We start from the raw sequence: 21,667 nt of genomic DNA on the forward strand, positions 1-21,667 counted from the left end.
TGCGCCTGAATTTGAGTGACACCACAGGACAATACAATATACCCATGTTACATGATTATTTAACATTTGAAATGTATTTCATATTTTCTTATTTGTTTTATAAACTTAATCATGTGGGTTATTTCCTCCTCAATGTTTAATAGAGTCACTTGTTAAATATGGTAATCTCAATAAAGATAAAGAATTTAAGAAAGATGAATCAAGATAGAACCAAACACATGTAGCTAGCCAGAATGTAGCAGGTGCTTCTGGTCATTTTGGGACTATCAGTGCCAAAAGGAAGAAGGTACATTGAACAGAATGGAAGGACACTGGACTTTTATCTTTTGGAGAATATCTACTTTATTAGGTTGTGTAATGCAATCAAACATAACACAATTCTTTTTTTCTTTTTTTTTTTCTTCATTTAAGAACTTCAACAGATCCTTCAAGCTTTTAATATTACATTTTGGCAAACTATAGAAGAAGCTCCATTATAAAGTCTATTTTGAAGTTGATTTGTGATAAAATCTATCAGAAAAGAAATATAAAGAGTGAAATTAACAAAGTAATGAAATACAGCAATCCAATTAAAATTAACATCACTTTCCCTCATCAGTGGGAAAATGAAACAGTCTAACAGTTAGCTTAACAGCATGAAACACCATCGAAAACTAGATATAAGTAAAGAAGCAGTAACATTGCTTACTCTATCCATGAGCTAGGGTACTGGCAAAGTGATAAGAAGAGTATTTTGCATTTAAATGTTGCCTTACTTTGCAAAAAGTTTTTTTAATGATAATTGTCATTCTTAGAATGCTACTGAAATGAAGATAGGTAAGAAGAATATTATCCCTGTCTTCAAACGAAACTCAGAGTAGGTTAATAGACCTAATAGGCTTATCAATTTTAATTCTTTGGGGCTTGTAGTTCCTAGAGTTGGTGCCAATTACCTGTTAAGTTCTTTGGGAAACTGACAAGTATCTGTAAATTCCTTGAGAATATATATTTTAACCTCCTTTGGAAATAGATGATTGCATGACCTTCAACTTGAACTTATAATTTTGAAATTCCAAACAAATTCTAAACAAATTTACTTACTTCATGTACCATGCATCTAACTACGAGATTACGCTGATTTCCTCAAATCTCTCCTGGTTCATTGACTTCCCAAGATATTTATTCGGGAGGCACCCAACCAAGAAATTCTCAGCTCTGTAGATTTTCATTCCCAAAGTCACCTTTGCAATCTTCCCACAAAAGTAATGTAATAAAAATTGTTTTATACGTACCCTTTTACCGATATAATTTAAATATTTAATTAATATTATTTAAATGTTGCCACTGATGACATGAAAAACTTGAAGGCAAAGGTTTCTTGATACAGCAACAATATAAATAAAAAGCAGGTCAAAATTAATAAGCAGTGAGATGGAAACAAATCACTGTACTAAGAGTCAGGACACTTACAGTTTCCACTTCATGTAATGACCTTCAGCAGCACACTTCACTTCTCTGGGGCTGGTTCCCTCTTTTCTCTTATGAAAAGGTTCCCCTAGATAATTTTAAGGTCTCCTCTAACTCTAAATTCTATGAAGCTTTACATCGTTTTCTCACAATGCTTCATATTTTGTTGACATATCAGCAGGGAACTTCACACTTCATTGGAAATCCATTAAAACAATTACCATGTCATTAGTGAAGACTTTTAATTATGAGCTTAGTAACCTAAAGAATTCACTGTGATAGGCAAGATTAGCTCTATGAGCATGTGCTACACTGAGATGCATTGAGTGGAGAGATGTCTTTCCTTTGGAGAATTTAGAGCTGTCATTCACAGAGCAGTTAGCATCGTTGATTAAGCCTGTCAGCAGAAAAGTCAGAGAGTGGGGGAAAGATTGATAACCTTTCAGATAGTTTCATGACCAGAAATTCCCCTCCCCAATGAATGAAACTTTGCTTCATTTGACCTGATTCAATGAGAATGGAGGGTGATAACACTAGGAAGGGACATTCCAAAGCTGACAGGGAGGAGGAAGGAAGAGGTGTAGATGTGAATTCATAGTTAAAATAAGGAGAATCAGAGTTATGACTATAACTGTTGAACTGAAACTTGAGGCACAAGCCCTGATGATAACTCACTGCATGCCTGCCCTGTTTTCACACATTCTGTGTTTTCATTAAAATAAAGATGGCCTCCACATAGCCCAAGCTATTGATCATGTAAGGAGTATTTTTTTTTTCCTTCTTTCTGTACTAAAGTGGAATATCCTATAATATTCCAGCTCAAACCCAAATACAGAGGCTGGAAAAATGACTGCATGGATGACCTCACTGATTCAGGGTAGTACTGAATGTGACTGTGTTTTCTTTATCTTATCCTTTGCTTTACCTATTCAGGCACCTTTTAATCTTCTTTTCAGAAAATCTCTCTGTCATTCACAACTAGAAAATTAAGATTATCCAGCATTGCATTTTTACTCCTTTTCTCATTCTTCTCACAAATTTTGTTTTGTTTGAAATGATTTGATTTCAAGAAAATATGCGATATTAATAGGAGAGAAATGATTTTTTGAGACTGAGAAGAAGCATAGGCCAACAATTTTAAGTATGTGTATGAGAGCTAGATTTTCTGAATTCTAGTTCCTGTTTATTTGTTTTCGAAAATTTGTCACAGTGTCTACACTCTCTTAGTTTTTGTTTCCTCCTGAGTGAAATCAGCAGCTCCTACATAATTGGTTCAAAATTGGCTTATAGTTGTTGCTTGATAAATGTAAGCAAGATAACACTATGTCACAGAATCTAAATGTATTTTGGACTCTAAGAACTGGGAGCTAAGGACTGGAATGACATAAAAGGATTTAAAGTAATTCTATTTCTTCATCTCTTTCTATCTCTTCTTAGTCTGTGTGATGTAATCTTTTCTTTTTTATTTTTTTCAGTATCTTTCCTCATTTACCTATGCCAGGAATATAGCCAGCTTCACGAGAATCAACAGCCCCTAAAATTTAGTCCTATGTGTCAGGGGATCCATCTGGCACAAACAAGTCCCACTAGTTCTTTCCTAGAACTTCAGAGAAGACTGTGTTTAGGAGTACCTTCTACAAAAGGAGTGTAAAGAAGTATAATCCTTTAAAATTATACTGAGTAATTGTGGTTAGCTGTATTCCAAAGTATATATATCTGATCTCAACTTCTTCCTACACACTTCTGTCAATTATGTCTTCCAAACTAATAGCAGAGTAATGTTTGTAAATGTATGTTATAAAACTGAAGAAATAGAATTCATTTAACCTGGTTCTCTAAACAGGATAGGATCTATTTTTTCCTCACATGTTGTCTAAATCATGTCTACTTATTATTTTTTTATTTTTTGGTCTTCATATGACCCCAGTGCTTCCATCAGAGGATGTCTATGGTTCTGGGACTCTGATAAATATATGAACATTCTGAAAATGTTGGGTTTATGTCAAAATGTTGTACAAGTACAATGTCATTTTTGCTCCAATTTCTAGCCTTCTAGCTAAAACATGCTTATAACTTTCTAAAGTAGTTTTTAAAAGCACAGAAATACATAGATTAACTAACACTATTAGGGGCATAAGAAAGAATACATATACCAGGATGATTTATTGTGTAGTATTCTTTCCAGCATCCAGCATTTATGTTTCAATGATCTGAGTTACAATGAAGAAATCACTATCATTATACCTGTGTCATTATTGTAGCATTTGTCACTTTGACTTTATAAAATTGTTTTCTATGTATATACATTTAATCTTCTCTATCTCTTCTATGTATTGTTTTCTATGTATATACATTTAATCTTCTCTATCTCTTCTACTGGTTTTGTGCGGTTCTTTTGTGTTTTGTGAAGAGTGGCTTCATATGCAGTGGTTCATGGTATGATCTTTGGCATCAGGTTCACTTGAGCCGGAAATTCAAATATAGAGAATCTGAGTTTCATCACTGAGTGATACTGACAATAATAAAAGTGTTTGGAATTATGTAGGCATTGGCACAATTGCAGAATATTCCGCTTACCAGAAATTTCATCTCAGTATAAGTTACTGAACTTCTCTGGGTCTCAGTTTCCTTACCTTATAATTGGGTTAATTTTTCCTATAGAGCATGAATTGATGAAAATAAAATAAGACAACTAACTTAACTGGCACATTGCCTGTTACACAGTAGGCACTTAATAAATCCTTTTTTCTAGCTCTATTACTTTTGAATCCCAACAAGACTTGTGTTTTTTAAAAATATATTGTTTCAGAATTTGACACAGGAAATGAGGAAAATGTAAGTAAATAGAGTGGTTTAAAAACTTAAAAGGCTACAGAATAATCTCTCTCTCTTTTTTTTTTTTTCCCTGAATACATGTGGCCACAATAAGGTGCTGCTCATTATTGTACAAGACAGGAATGAGAGTGTCACATTAATGCTACAATTATTTTAACAAATGTTTTGGTCAAATAAGCATCTCAGTGGACTATGTTCTCTTTATAATTAATGAGATGGCCGTGTAATTAATGAGAGATGGTCTGTCACAAGGTAGAGTATGGGGCTTTGAGTTAGAGATACATGAGTTCAAATCCCAGTTCCACCAATAACTAGTGGCGGGACCTGAGATGAGTCATTTACCTCTTGGTGACACAGTTTAATAATTTGTAAATTGTATTAACAAACAATATCAAAAGACAGTTGAATATATGAAAGAGATATTGGAGACAAAGTCTTGGGAAAGTATTCAATTTAGAGTAGAAAAAACTATAAATATTAGCTTGTGATCCTCATCACCAATATTGTTAACCTTTGCCATAACACCTCAGTGTTCCTCAAACTCCTTCTTTTTTAATTTTATATTCTAACATGTCTAACTGTTCAAATAGGGCCCTCAAAAAGTGTTTGTACCTATATGAGAAGACTATAAGTGATACTTACCTCTTTTCTTCAGGAAGTTTATGGAGAAAGGAAATTAACATATAATAATGCCCTCTTAATCATATGGGTGTGAAAGATGCCCTTTCTGTTAGCAATTTTGAGTCCATAAAAATTTCTGGCTGTTTGTCAGTCAAAAACAATGATCCCAAGCCTACCGAGGTGCCAAAATATTCACTTAGTGGCCTAATCAAAATCAAACTAAACATGTTTTTGTCCTGAAATAATTTTTATATTTGAGAACTATGATATAATTCAGCAGAATTCCTCACACAATGTTCCATGATTTAAAGTTAGTTTAAAAATAGTGATAATTTATATAGAAAATGATTGAGGCCTACAATTCATGAGTCTTGAGTCTATATCTCTGCTCTGCCAAAACTGAGCTATAACCTATAGTGTTCTCATGTATGCAGATGTTATTAAATACATACATTGTACCAAACATGCTAGGCATAACTTTTCTTTTGTGCAATGTTCTCAAATTTATGATGGATATTATAATTTATAAAATATACAGAAATAATGACATAGGATTATAGTAAAGGAAAAACTAAATGAGAAGGCATGGAACATTAAGTATCATCTAATACAAATTTTATGATAAATCTTATATTTTATATTTTTATTTGAGATTATATGGTAAAGAAAATGACCATTATTTTATTTTAGGCATTGACTATGCAGTTTTTCCTTTGACCGACAAATGAATTGTTCATTCCCATAGAATTTAATTATTTATTTGAGTTTACATGAGCTCGTTATGAGGCAAATATTGAGTTAACTGGAGTAACATATGTGTTCAGTGTTTTGATTTCATGTAAGGGTTTTTTAAATATTTTTGACTTCAACTCTTACCCTAAATTCCAGGTTGATTATTTTCTACCTTATTGTCAGCACTCTCAGATGTACAGTGAAAGTATATCCTCCTTATTAAACATGATTAAATAATGTGTCAACAATCATGACTCATATAATATACTATTATAGTTTATCACAATTTAAATTATTACTTAGCATTCCAGAAAATATTGTGAGATGAATTTACATCCTTGGATAAAAACAATTTCAAAATTCATATATATACACGTAGGGCTACAATATTCTGAAAGTTAAATAATAAATGAATAAATAAATAAACAAACAAACAAACAGTGGATAACTGTGGGAAAAATACTTCAGGATGTTTAATCATAAGATTTTCCTTTGAAAATGGAGAATAGCAGAGATCTTTGTTATTGCACACACAATACTTTTTTCTGTTTATATCATTTGAAAATGTATACAGTCCACTTCTTTCTCTTTAAAATTATAAGCTGATATGACCAAAACATAATCTATTTTTATGACACATTGGCTTACTAAATAAAATATAAGAAAGTGCTGCCTGAACAAACATTTCTAAAATCCCACGGATGAATTAAATGTGTTCTATGACTTTTAGACTATTTAATAAGACTCATTACTTAGAAAAAATTAACTTAGTAGATTTCCATTTATAAACTGTTAGTATAAATCTATGGATGTATAAATTTTGAGCATTATTATTTTTCACACATTGAGAAACTAAAGCCAAAGAATGTTATACATATACTTTAAGGTGGCACTAATTTCAATGTGAAGTAATCACCTCTGTATTTTTTTTTTATTACCAATGGTGCTTGTTCTGTATTTTTCCACTTCTATGTTCATATTATACATGCACACATGTACACACACACACACAAATACCTTTTTTCTTCAAAGATTTATTTATTAGACAGAGAGAGACAGGCAGTGAGAGAGGGAACACAAGCAGGGGGAGAGGGAGAGGAAGAAGCAGGCTCCTAGTGGAGGAGCCTGATGTGGGGCTCGATCCCATAACGCCGGGATCACGCCCTGAGCCGAAGGCAGACGCTTAACGGCTGCACCACCCAGGTGCCCCCACCAATACTTTTATTTGCCTCTCCCTCTCTTATTCTTTGTGGTTTCCCACATCTAGTCCATTTGTTGATGTTTACAAAAGCAGAAAGATATCAGAACTCCATAGTTGGAAAATCCATTCTTGTTCTTTTAGACATATTAAGAATCATTCTATCTTGGGTTATAAACTCTTGTTCTTTCTACCATCCTATGAGTTTACAAAAGCCTATCATGGTATTTTTGAACTTTAAGGACATTTTAATCATCCATGACCTTTCAAGGTTATGTGGAAATTTTTTTATTAAAGTATAATTATTATTCAGTATTATCTTTGTTTCAGGTGTACAATATAATGATTCAATAATTCTACACATTACTCAGTGCTCACCACAATAAATGTAGTCACTATCTATCACCAAACAATGTTATTATCATCTTGTTGACTATATTCCTCATGCTGTACTTTTCATCTCTGTGTTGTTGTTGTTGTTTTTTTTAAGTTTGAAATGGAAGTTTGTACCTTTTAATCCCCTTTATTTATTTCACCAATCCTCCCACCTGTTTCCCATCTGGCAGCCATAAGTTTTTTCTGTTTTTTAGCAGTTTGTTTTATGGCTGAGTAATATTCCATGGACTATATATACTACTTCTTCCTTATCCATTCGTCTATGAATGGACACTTGGGTTGCTTCCATATCTTGCCTACTGTAAATAATGCTGCAATAAACATAGGGGTGCATTTATCTTTTCAAATTAGTGTTTTCATTTTCTTTGAGTAAATACCCAGTAGTGGAATTACTGAATCATATGATATTTTTATTTTTAATTTTTTGAGGAAACTCCATACTGTTTCCTACACTGGTTGTACCAATTTGCATTTCCCCAATAGTGCACAAAGTCTCCTTTTTTCTCCATATTCTCACTAACATTTGTTATTCCTTGTCTATTTGTTTCCAACCATTCTGACAAGGGAGAGAGATTTTAGACAAAGATAATATAATATGCATGTAAAGAAATAGTCACTTGAAACCTCTGTTCCACTCCACCATCCATTATGTAGTAGAACCTAATTATTGGGAACAGACTTATCGCTCACAATCCTGAACATGTTATATTGTATTTACAATGACCAGGCCCTGTTCAGTACCATATTGGGGTACTGGGAATCATAATGAATAATCTCAGCTAACTACTGCTCTTGAGAAGTTCACTATACATTAGGGAGGTATTCCTACATTACTGTGAACCCTCGTAACAAGGTGAGATGTATGGGAAGTGTGAGGAGAATACAATGGATTGAGAAATTTATTCTGCCCAACGTGTTACGAGATTTTCAGTTGTGAGAAGAGGGATTTGAGTTATAATTTAAAGGATGACAGGATTTTTCCCAATAGAAATAAGGAAAAAGAGCAAATTGAACAGTTTGAGCAAAAGCAATAGAAATTAAATACAGACATATAACATTAAAGGCAAAATAAAACATGCATTTTCTGGAGGAAACCAATAAATAATAAATTCAGAAGAGATTATATAAGGATTTTGCTGAATTTGAATATTTTCAGGTTTCTTTTGGATGGTGCCCTTTTTATTGTAGGGGTATAATAAATACTGTTGAGTTCAGTTGTTCGAAGTAACTTCATCTAGTTTACAAACTACACTTCATATTTTTTACTTCTAAAGAGTTCATTATGTAAGAAAGTTGGTTATATACTTGAACTTTATTCATTGTGCTTTTAGGATTTTTTTGATACCGAAACTTTGCAAAGCTCACTGCTTAAGGAAAGGCCTTACCTAGGTCACTGCTGCATCTCCAGAACTCACCAGCATGACTTTCATGGCTTACACAACTTCACACTGCTTGATGACATTGCTTCCTTGCATGCCACAATTGTTGAACATTACATATGTTGCTCTGCTCTGTGTTTCTTTGTAGTTCATTGTTCATAGTATTGAATTTTGGGCTCCTTAGTTAGCAGCTGAAATAATCTGGAAAATATATTAATACTTATTGAGCACTTACTATGGCCTAGGTATTAAGCTACAAGTTTTACATTTGTTATCTCAATTAATTATCATAACAAATATTTTAGTTGCAAAAACAATGATCAGAGAGGTAAGCCCTTTACACCAAATCACAGAGCAATCAGTGGTTATGTGAAGACATGAACGAATTCCATCAGAATCAAGGTATTTTTTCCCCTATACTTTACTGATTTTTCACTAAGAGATCTAAAGTAAAATTTCGAAATACATAGGAAGTGTCAACATAAAGGGTGTAGAAGATTCCCTCCACTAAATTTTCTAGAATTGTTCATTATAGGAGAAGAGCTTAACCGGACTAATCACCAAGATCTAGTAATAATTCAGGGACAAACTAGAACAAATGACAAAAAAAAAAAAAGAAAAAAAAATCAGTGACTGGAAAATAAAAATGAAGTTATTTAGGAGTTCAATGGTTCTTAAATACATTTGAACTGGCAAGAAAATTTCTGTATCATGGAAGATGTGTCACTAGGGTTAAGCAGAATTTAGTATGGGGAAAAGAAAAAGACAGATATATCTGATATGCTGCAATATTTTAAGATATAAAAGCTTTCATTAAAAAAATCATTTCATGATACCCTAATCCTAAAGTTGATTCTGTAACAAAATATGGTTAAAAAAGACATGAGGGCGCCTGGGTGGCTCAGTCGTTAAGCGTCTGCCTTCAGCTCAGGGCGTGATCCCGGCGTTCTGGGATTGAGTCCCACATCAGGCTTCTCTGCTAGGAGCCTGCTTCTACCTCTCCCACTCCCCCTGCTTGTGTTCCCTCTCTTGCTGGCTGTCTCTCTCTGTCAAATAAATTTAAAAAATCTTTAAGAAAATAAAAAATAAAAAAATAAAAAAGACATAAAAGAATGAATTTTACTATTTCAAAAAAGAGGGGAAAACCTGGAAATTTAATAACAATTTAGCAAATACATATTCAAAAGTAATGGGCAGTTGATTATAGTAATTCAAAAGTAATGAGTTGATTATACTGTTATTCTGCACTAAAATAATGGAAAATAATCTTTTGTAATTGCTTTTGTGTGTTGATAATCTTCCATCCATATATAATTCACTTGATGATAAAAATATTTGAATCCCATTTATTATTGAATACTTTGAAACTGTTTATAAATAAAAATAATAAATTATAATTATCAATTTGCTTTCATTCCTTATGTCAATTCCCAACTTGGTGAGAATTAAGGAAAAATTTCTTATTTTGAACACGTAATGGAAGAATGTGTGTGTCTGTATGTCTGTGTGTGTTGTGTGTGAGAGAAAAAAAGAACAAAGAGATGGAGTTATTTACTTTAAAGTCATAAAACATATTTTAATAAAATTACATTTACTCTAATTCTCAGAAATATAATGTTATTGAACTCTGACTTTCATTTGAAACATTCTTTGCCTTCAGAAATCAGTTTTGCTTAGTTCTGACTATCCCCTTTCCCTTTTCTGATTCTCTTTAAGCAGTTATCCTAATGATATGCTTATGACCTATACAAACAGAATTCCTGAACAAGATTGGAAGAAATTATACCTTATTTAAGCTAGAGGATTTTGTATTGCTATAGTGAGATTTCAGGACATCAATTACTGTACTTAGCATCAACTCAAATTTGGAAAACAAAGCTTGTTATTCACTAATGGATTTATTTTTGCTCTCTTCAAAAATAACAAATAATTTATATGGGTGTTTATAAAGCTCTATTTTTCCCCCAGAGTATTTTTTTCTCAACTAACAGCATTACTGCATCTCTTATGGCAACTTTCTGGTCAATAAAATAAAGTTCAAATCTTATGAAGGTTGCCAATTAAATTCTCTATTAAAAATAATGGGAAAAAAAAGATTAGTGCCAAAATCAAGGAAATAAATAGGGTTCATAGGCCAAGATCCTCTTATTCCCTCAGCCATATACAACCTTGTGACACTGTATTTGTCGAAGGATTTGCACCAGCCTGGAAACCAGAAGCCTTTCCTTATTATTTTCTTATTCATCCCACAGCACTGGTATTTTTTTCTTAACTGTTGCAGTTCCGATTAGAGGGGTGACTTTCAGATCTGGACAAGATGAAATGAATGTGGGTATCATTGTAATGTACTCAGGACTCTGGATTCAAAAAGTTCCACAAGTGATTCTCATGCATAGCGTATTTTGGGCACCTGTGATATACATTTGTTTTTTCTGTGCCTCCACTATGCCTAACTAGAACACTCTGTCTTCATGCTCTCTCTATTCTGGCTTTGGTTGCACAATAAAGATAGCACCGAGTGTGTGGAAGATGGGAGGAGCTGTGCTAAGGAGGAGATAACGGGAATAGCCCTGTATTTGCATCTTGTCTCATTCCCACTGTGAAAGTGAGGTGAACTAGCACCTAGGGGCAAGGAAAGAAACCTTTTCAAGTCCTGTGTTTTTGAAAAATATTTTCCCATCTCAGATCCCTTAAGACATAAATTCTCAACCAGCAGCTGCCACCTTAACCCAATGATAAAAGTTTGCCTCACAGGTGATAAAAAGCAGCAACGTTGTGAACACCTTGACATGATGCACTGAGAAGAATCCAATATAATTTCTATGGTATTTTTGCCAAAAAATAAATAATTTCATCTAAATCAGGTGAAATATCAGACAAACATAAATTCAGGGACATTTAACAAAATATCAGACTACTGCTTTTCACAAATAACAAGATCATTAACGACAAGCCAAGACTGATAAACTGTGACAAATAGAAGGAAACCAAAGAGAGGCAATAACTACATGGACTGTGGAATTCTGCATAAGATCATGGAACAAAAAAAAAGAATCACTCGCAGGAACAGTGTTGATATTTCAACAAGGTCTCTACTGTAGTTAATTGTATTGAATCAATGTGAATTTCTTAGTCTTGATCATTTAATTAAAGTTTTGTAAGATGCTATTCTTAGGGGCGTCTGGGTGGCTCAATCCTTAAGCATCTGCCTTCGGCTCAGGTCATGATCCCAGAGTCCTGGGATGGAGTCCCACATCAGGCTTCTTGCTCAGTGGGACTCTGCTTCTCCCTCTCCTACTCTCTCTTCTGGTGTTCCGTCTCTTGCTGTGTCTCTCTGTCCAATAAATAAATAAAATCTTAAAAAAAAAAAGATGGTATTCTTAGCCTAAGAAACAGTGGTACACAATTATTTTTCTAATTGTTTTTGCAGCTTTCTTTAATTTAAGATAAATTCAGAATAAAACAAATAGACCAATAAATAAATAAATTCTCTATTGTTCATGAGTGAATCAATTTGCAAGGGGAAAAGTCTAAATCACACAAACCTCAATAGGTAAGCAGAGTCTACCAGTTATCTTCTGACTATGAAATCTATATAATAGCTCATTTTATTGTTTTCTCAAAAGCAAAGTGGACATTGAAAGGAAACAAGGGCAGTACATGTACCTGGTATACTGATAAACTCAAGGTTTTAATCTACTATTTCTTGCCGGGCATTAAACTAGATTGATAGAAGCAAAACATTCAGAATACCAGCTGGCATATGATAAGCATTATATAAGTGGCAGCATTTTTTTTAATTGTTAAAGAAAGAACAAAGTAGAAATGGGCCACTTTAAAAGCTCTACTGCATTACCAAAAACTATTTTCCTAGAGATTCAAAATGAAAAACCACTGGTGAAAAATAGAATGACCCTATAGGCCAGCAATTACACTACTGGGTATTTACCCAAAGGATATAAAAATACTGATTTGAAGGGGCATATGCACCCTGATGTTTATTGCAGCATTATCAATAATAGCAAAATTAGGGGGAGAAGTCCAAGATGGCAGAGGAGTAGGAGACCTTAGTTTCGCCTGGTACCAGGAATTCAGCTAGATAACTATCAAATCATTCTGATCACTTGTAAATTCAACTAGAGATCTAAGAAAAGAATAACTGCAACTCTAAAAATAGAACAGTGACCACTTTCTGCAAGGTAGGAGGTGCAGAGAAGTGAATTCAAGGAAATACATGGGAAGATAGACCGTGGGGTGAGGGACCCTCCGTAAACTGGCTACCAGAACAAGATATACCAGCAGTACACAAAATTGGAACTTGTAGAAGTCTGCTCTGGTGAAGGACGTTGCTCAGGTGGCTAAGTGGGGGCAGAACCCAAGCTGGGACAGTGTGATCTCAGGATCCTTGGGGTCACAGGAAGACAGGGGATACCTTAGTGCAGCAGAGCTCACAGTCATTGGAGCAGGGAAGCTGGAGCGGAGTGCACTGAGGATTGGGGCCCTGAGCCCAGGAATGGAAGCTCAGCTTGGGATTGCCACAAACCGCCGCACAGTCGGACCACTGCTCTCCGGGCACGGACCCAAAAAGCAGCAGAACCAGCAAGACCCCCTTCATTCGCCAGGAGGAGAAGCAGCATGGAAGAGCACCACAGGAGTCTGCAGGTTTTGGAGACTCGAAACAGGGTCATGTGCCTGAGATAGAAACACTCAGGTCGCAGGCCAGGTGAGCACAAAGTGACACAGGGACAAGGGAGACAAGAGTGATTTACTGCTTTTCTCTGAAAGTGCACTGAAGAGTGGGGCCCTGAGCTCTTGGCTCCAGGGCCAGAAATTGGGAGACCGCCATTTTCATTCTCATCCTCTAAAGTTCAGCAGAAAGCCTTCAGGGAAAAAAAGCCACATACTGCAATCTGGAACAGATTACTTAGTTTGGCCCCCTGGCAGGGGTGGTAAATTCCACCCTCCAGGGAAAATACACTCAAGAATCAAAGCAACAGGCCACTCCCCCAGAAGATCAGCAAGAACATTCAGCCAAGACCAAGTTCACTGACCAATGAGAACTGCAAAACTCCAGCTCTAGGGGAAAACACACATAGAATTCATTTTTTTCTCCCATAACTCTTTAGTCTTTCAATTTTAAATTTTTAATTTTTTTTTCTTTTTCCTTTTTCAGCCAATTTCTTATTTTATCAACTCTTTTTAAAAATCTTTTTTAAGTTTCATTTTTACAATTACATTCTATCCCTTCATTGTATTTAATCTTATTTGTGTTTGTGTGTATATACATACATACACACACACACACACACACACACACATATATATATATAGAGAGAGAGAGAGAGTTTTTTTTTCTTTACGATTTTGGGATGCAGTTTCTTCTAACAGACCAAAATACACCCAAAATCCAGTGTTTGGTTCTGTTTTAGTCACCTGTTGATCATAATGCCTTTTGTTTTGTTTTGTTAAAGTCTTTTTTAATTTTCATCTTTATAGTTATATTCTATCCTTTCAATATATTTGATTTTATTTTAATATATATATGTGTGTTTTATATATATATGTTTAATATATAATATAAACATATTATATATTATAATATATAATATAAATATATATGATTTTTATATATAAATATATATGTTTTTCTTTCTTTAAAAATTTTTCAAATTTTAAAATTCTTAAAAATCTTTAAAATTTTGAGATGTAGTTTCTTCTAACAAACTGAGCAAAATAAACACAGGATATAGCGTATTGCTCTGTTCTGTTCACCTATTTATGTCCCTTGTTTGTTGTTGTTGTAGTTGTTGTTTTTTGTTGTTTCTTTCTTGTCTCTTAATTTTTATTTTTTCAGTTACATTCTACCCTCTCTTTGTATTTACTTTTATTTTTGTACATATATAAGTTTTTCTTTCATTACAATTTTGGGATCTAATTTTCTAATGAGCAGACCAAAATAAACACAGGATTCATTGTATTGCTCTAACCTGTTCACCTGTCTGATTGTCTTCTCTCTTTTTTCCCTTTGTTTTGTTTTGTTTTGTTTTTTATCTATTTTTGGTTTGGGGTCTCTTTTGATTTGTTTAGTGTATATGTCTCTGGGGTCATTTTGCCATTTTAGTACTTTGCTCTCTTATTCATCTATTCTCTGGACAGAATGACAAGATGGAAAAACTCTCCTCAAAAAAGAGAACAAGAGGCAGTACTGACTGCCAGGGACCTAATCAATATAGACATTAGTAAGATGTCAGAACTAGAGTTCAGAATAATGATTATAAAGACACTAGCTGGGCTTGAAAAAAGCATAGAAGATGCTAGCGGATCCCTTTCTGGAGAAATAAAAGACATAAAATCTAACCAAGTTGAAATCAAAAAAGGCTATTAATGAGATATAATAAAAAAAATGAAGGCTCTAACTGCTAGGGTAAATGAGACAGAAGAGAGAATTCGTGACATAAAAGACAAAATGATGGAGAATAAAGAAACTGATAAAAAGAGAGATAAACAGCTACTGGATGACGAAGGGAGAATTTGAGAGATAAGTGACAACACTAAGTGAAACAATATTAGAATAATTGAGATTCCTGAAGAAGAGGAAAGAGGGAGGGGGCAGAAGGCATGTTGGAGCAAATTATAGTGGAGAACATCCCTAATCTGGGGAAAGAAACAGTCATCCAAGTCCAGGAGGCACAGAAAACCCTCCTCAAAATCAGTACAAATAGGTCAACACGCTGACATACAATAGTGAAACTTGCAAATCTCAGAGACAAAGAGAAAATCCTGAAAGCAGCTTGGGACAAGAGGTCCATAACCTACAATGGTAGAAACATTAGATTGGCAGTAGACCTAGGCACAGAGACCTGGCAGGCCAGAAAGGACTGGCATGATACATTCAGGATGCTAAAAGCCAAGAATACTTTATCCAGTGAGAATTTCTATTCCAAATAGAAGGAGTGATAAAAAACTTCCAGGACAAACAGAAGCTAAAATAATTTGTGATCACCAAACCTGCCCTACAAGAAATATTAAAAGGGATCCCTTAAGTAAAGAAAGCCCAAAAGTAACACAGACCAGAAAGGAACAGAGACAATATACAGAAACAGTGACTCTACAGGTAATACAATGACACTAAATTCATATCTTTCAGTAATTACTCTGAATGTAAATGGGCTAAATGCCCCAATCAAAAGACAGAGGGTATCAGATTAGATAAATAAGCGAGACCCAACAATTTGCTGTCTGCAAGATACTCATTTTAGACCCAAAGATACTTCCGGATTTAAAGTGAGGATGTGGAAAACCATTTATCATGCTAATGGACATCAAAAGAAAGCTGGAGTGGCAATCCTTATATCAGACAAAATAGATTTTAAACTAAAGATAGTAATAAGAGATGAGAAAGGACACTATATCATAATTAAAGGGTCTATCCAACAAAAAGATCTAACAATTGTAAATGTTTATGCCCCTAAAATGGGAGCGGCCAATTACATAAGCCAATTAATAACAAAATAAAAGAAACATATCAATAATAATACAATAATAATAGGGGACTTTAACAACCCCTCACTGAAATGGACAGATTATCTAAGCAGAAGACCAAAAAGAAAATAAGGGCTTTAGGGGCGCCTGGGTGGCACAGCGGTTGAGCATCTGCCTTCGGCTCAGGGCGTGATCCCGGCGTTCTGGGATCAAGCCCCACATCAGGCTCCTCTGCTATGAGCCTGCTTCTTCCTCTCCCACTCCCCCTGCTTGTGTTCCCTCTCTCGCTGGCTGTCTCTCTCTCCGTCAAATAAATAAATAAAATCTTTAAAAAAAAAAAAAGAAAGAAAAGAAGGGCTTTAAATGCCACACTGGATCAGATGGACTTCACAGATATATTCAGAACATTACAACCTAAAGCAACAGAATACACATTCTTCTTGAGTGTACATGGAACATTCTCCAGAATAGATCACATACTGGGTCATAGATCAGGTCTCAGCTGGTACCCAAAGATTCCCTGCATATTTTTGGACCACAATTCTTTGAAACTGGAACACAATCACAAGAAGAAAGTTGGAAAGAACTCAAATACATGGAGACTAAAGAGCATCCTACTAAAGAATGAATGAGTCAACCAGGAAATTAAAGAACTTAATAAAATTATGGAAACAAATGAAAATGGAAACACAACTATTCAAAACCTTTGGGATGCAGCAAAGGCAGTCCTAAGAGGGAAGTACATAGCAATACAAGCCTTTCTAAAGAAACAAGAAAGGTCTCAAATACACAACCTAACCTTACACCTAAAGGAGCTGGAGAAAGAATAGCAAATAAAGCCTAAATCCAGCCAGAGAAGAGAAATAATAAAGATTAGAGTAGAAATCAATGAAATAGAAACCAAAAGAACAGTAGAGCAGATCAAGGAAACTAGGATCTGCTTCTTTGAAAGAATCCAGAAATGGACCCTTAACTCTATGTCAACTAATTTCTGACAAAGCGGAAAAGAATATCTAATGGGAAAAAGACAATCTCTTCAACAAATAGTGTTGGGAAAATTGGACAGCCACATGCAGAAGAATGCAACTGGAACATTTCCTTACACCATACACAAAAATAGACTCAAAATGTATGAAAGACCTAAATGTGAGAGAGGAGTCCATCAAAATCCTAGAGAAGAACACAGGCAGCAACCTCCATGACCTTGGCTGCAGAACTTCTTGCTAGACACCTCTCCAAAGACAAGGGAAACAAATGCAAAAATGAACTATTGAGACTTCATCAAAATAAAAAGCTTTTGCACAGCAAAAGAAACAGTTGATAAAACCAAAAGACAACTGACAGAATGGGAGAAGATATTTGCAAATGACATATCAGATAAAGGGTTAGTATCCACAATCTATAAAAAACTTGCCAACTCAAAACCCAAAGAATAAATAATCCAATCAAAAAATGGGCAGAAGACATGAATAGACATTTCTCCAAAGGAGACATACAAATGGCCAACAGACACATGAAAATATTCAACATCACTTGGCATCAAGGAAATATAAATCAAGACCAGAATGAGATACTACCTCACACCAGTCAGAATGGCTAAAATTAACAAGTCGGGAAATGACAGATGTTGGTGAAGATGTGGAGAAAGGGGAACTCTCTAACACTCTTGGTGGAAATGCAAGGTGGTTCACCCACTCTGGAAAACAGTATGGAGGTTCCTCAAAAAGTTGAAAGTAGAACTACCCTATGACCCAGTATTTTCACTACTGTATATTTACCCCAAAGATACAAACGTAATGATCTGAAGGGGTACCTGCACCCCAATGTTTATAGCAGCAATGTCCACAATAGCCAAACTATGGAAAGAGCCCAGATGTCCTTCAACAGATGAATGGATAAAGAAGATGTGGTATATATATATAAAATGGAATACTACTCAGCCATCAAAAAAAATCTTGCCATTTGCAATGATATGGATAGAACTAGAGGGTATTATGCTAAGCAAAATAAGTCAGAGAAAGACAAATACCACACGACTTCACTCATATGTGGAATTTAAGAAACAAAACAAATGAACATCGGGAGTAAAAAAAAGAGAGGCAAACCATAAAACAGAGTCTTAAGTATAGAGAACAAACTGAAGGTTGCTGGAGGGGAGATGGTTGGGGAGCATGGGTTAAATGGGTGATGGGGATTAAGGAGGACACTTGTGATGAGCACTGGGTGTTGTATGTCAGTGATGAATCACTACCTTCTACACCTAAAACTAATATTACACTGTATGTTAACTAACTGGAATTTAAATAAAAACTTGGGGGAAAAAAAAAAGAGTGGGTGCCAGGTATTCAGGTGAGAAATTTTAAATCCAGCCTGTGAAGAATTTAATGAGAAGCATCTGTATCAAATAAAATAGAAGCAATCATGATACTTATAATAAAAGAAAATTTTCTTTTATTTATTTTACCAAAAATAATAGTCCTCTATATGTAGTGTATAAATATTAAATATAAAATTTATAAACAAGACATACCTAAATGCATTCATGGTGGGGGGGAAAGAAAAAAAGGAAAGAAAGAAAGAAAAAAAGAAAACCAGGGAAATTTTTTTTTATAGGTAGTATCCAGGGAACAACAGAGGGTAGAGACAAAGGTATCTTCAAAAGAAACAAAGGGATTCAGAATTCTATATTTAAATTACCTGAAGCAAATGGAGAAACTTTTGAGAGCTTTGAGGGATAACTGAAGAATTCTCTACCAAGATATTAATGAAAATAATGACAACAACAGCTGTGTTACTTTTATGGACAAAGATGATAATAAACATTGGAAAATAATTATTGTAATCTACAGTTGATTACATGTCTTCTTTATAAGGATATATAATTAAATTCTTAAAGCAATCCTATGGGTTGGATGGATATTAGCTTTATCATTTGTAGATGAAAACTGATTTCAGACAGGTCAATTGCCTGTTATTATACTAATAGTAGGATTCAATGTCAGTATTATTGTAATAATAATCAAGTATCTCCTCAAATGGAAAAGCAATAGAACAATATTATAAAATATAACAGGATCTGTAAGATGTATTGCCCCTTTACCCTTCCTGGCATGATTATTTGAAAACATACCATTCGGCAAAGAGATGAATAATGATTGAGAAATTCATGTATGGGAAAGTTTTAGGGGAAAAAAAAGGAAGCAGCTATGGTTTTAAGAACTGGCAATCTTACAGAGCATTTAAGGGTTCAAGGGTAATATTGACTTGGTGTAAACGTGTCTCTGCTAAATAATGGCTCTAGAAACTTGAACAAGTTCCTTAAACTCTGAGTCTAGTAAATGGGGATTATAATAGCCAGCCCCCCCATGCTATAAAAAGTAAAGAAAAAAATCATGTAATACTCTTAGAACACAGCTAGTTATGTTTTAAACCCAAGTAGCATAAGCTTGTATGCTTAATACCAAGTCTTGAAAATGGTTTGACAAAGAGACAAGTCACGGTAGGTTACATAAACATTACTGCAAAATTTAGACTCTAAGTGCCAACCCAAATTACTGAAAGCAATATAATTCACAAAATAAACCAAATCATCATCCCAGGGTCAACACTGAAAAATTCCTTTAATAAATATATTTGTAAAATATATTGTAATTTTTCAGATAATTTTTTCACATAGTCTTTTAGTAATTTGTGTAATGATAATCAAACCATTTTTATACTGATAGTTTAAATTGTGTAATAAGAATGGAATATTCAAATAAATAAACTTGATTACTTACAAGAGGGATTTTTTGGAGACTATTTTACAACATTCTTACTTGTCCACAAGTTTATTCTAATAAATAAATAAAAGGTTTGCTTTGGATAATCATACATTCACTAGCTTGAGCATATTTTCCCAAGTGTTATAGGTAGGTATGATGTAAGGTTCAGGAGATAATACAATATTGCTGAAATAGGTCAGCAATGGGGGAAAATAAATAAGGGACAATGTTGAGATAATAAATAAATAAAGGACAACAGTTGATGTAGATTAAAATAAAGTAAGGTCCTTTTTCTATGAAGATATTTATTTGTGGGTGAACCAATACATTGTGTCTACCAAGCAAGACGAAACAAAACAAATTAAAAGCATCTTTGATGAATGCAGCTAAATGAAATAAATTATATTCTTTGCATGAGTTAATCTAACTTCCAATTTGGTATTGGATTTTTCAATATTGTAACTATTACCCTCTTCTCTGACTTTTTATTATGATAATTTAAAAAACATATAGCAAAGATTGTAACATCTTACAGGGAGCATCTTTACACCAACCATGTAGGTTATAACATTAATATTGTATTACACTTGATTTATTAACATTTACCTGACTGTCCATTCTTCTCTCCATCTATTAAGCCACTGTGTGTGTGTGCGTGTACCATATATATATGGTAAATCACAGATCACTACAATCTCCTTAAATACTTTAACATTCAAATTATTAACTAGAATTCAATATTTGTGTGATTTTTTTGAGTTTGGATTTAAAATTTATATAAAATGAAATGTTTCAATCATGGTTTTAATTTTTTTATTTCACCTTTTATTGTGAAGTAATGTGCTTACCAAAAAATTACAAAAAATTCATATAACCTCTTACCCAGCTCTCCCAATGATTAACATCTTACTTAACCAAAGCACAATTATCCATATCAGCAAAACGGCTTTGACAAAATATCATAAATAGTCGATCAACCTTATCAAAATTGCACCAAATGCCACCTAATGTCTCTTTTTAAACCAGGCTCCGACACAGGATCAAACATTGCATTGAGGTATGTCTCCTTACTCTTCTTTAATTCATCTCTTCTTGTATGACCTTGACACTCTTTGAGTATACCAGTCAGTTATTTTTCAGAATGCTCCTCAACTGATGTTTCCTCACGTTAAATACATTTTTTCCCCACAAGAACAGCATAAATGTGCCCTTGTCCATGAAGCGTAGGGGTGTCATGATAAGGTTTCCATGGGAAAACTTGACACACACCACCTTTACCAGGTGGTCTTCCCTTTTGGAAGGAGAATTTCAAAGAGGATGAGGGGAGCTAATATCTTAACTGCAGTTTCTAAATGTATAATTGTTTATCCCCAAGCTTACATTTGACTTTTTTAACATAGGACTCACAGTTTAATTTGCCATCACGTGCACCCAGCATAAGTCTGACTTTGTAGTTCTGATCCCTAGAGTCTTACTTCAGGAATCATACTAACCATGTTTTGTATTTGATGATGCTTAACTTTCCTGTGTGCTTACATTTTGTAAGCTCCTAAAGACAGAATATATTTTATACCTTTTTGAACCTTGAAAATGATTTGTATACAGTGGGTACTAATTAAATGGTTCCGGCTGCTGAATGGCTACCTAACAAGTTAAAAATGGAAATACCAGCTTCAGAACCCAATGAAAGTATTTCACATTTCCAAAGAGCTCGCAAAAAATGTCTCTATAGGCTTCCAAGGCAAGGAACAAGGACCGTATGAGCCGGCAATTCTGAAATTTTTTTCTCGCCTAATTTAGAAAACGAACTTGTG

General features: G+C 34.2%; 1 long non-coding RNA gene across 2 annotated transcripts in view; it reads right to left on the reverse strand.

Annotated features, from left to right (window-relative positions):
• Positions 1-336: 336 nt before the first annotated feature.
• LOC103658393 overlaps positions 337-21,667 on the reverse strand; it is a 46,502-nt gene continuing 25,171 nt past the window's right edge. For both annotated transcript variants that reach the window (XR_567146.2, XR_567147.1), the window contains exons 2-3: positions 8,614-8,808; positions 337-1,843 (exon numbers count right to left, since the gene is read on the reverse strand). This is a non-coding gene — a long non-coding RNA (uncharacterized LOC103658393). The remainder of the gene's footprint in view (positions 1,844-8,613; positions 8,809-21,667) is intronic.

This window comes from Ursus maritimus, unplaced genomic scaffold (genome assembly GCF_017311325.1).
Source record: "Ursus maritimus isolate PB19 unplaced genomic scaffold, ASM1731132v1 scaffold_8, whole genome shotgun sequence".
Classification (NCBI taxonomy): Eukaryota; Metazoa; Chordata; class Mammalia; order Carnivora; family Ursidae; genus Ursus; species Ursus maritimus.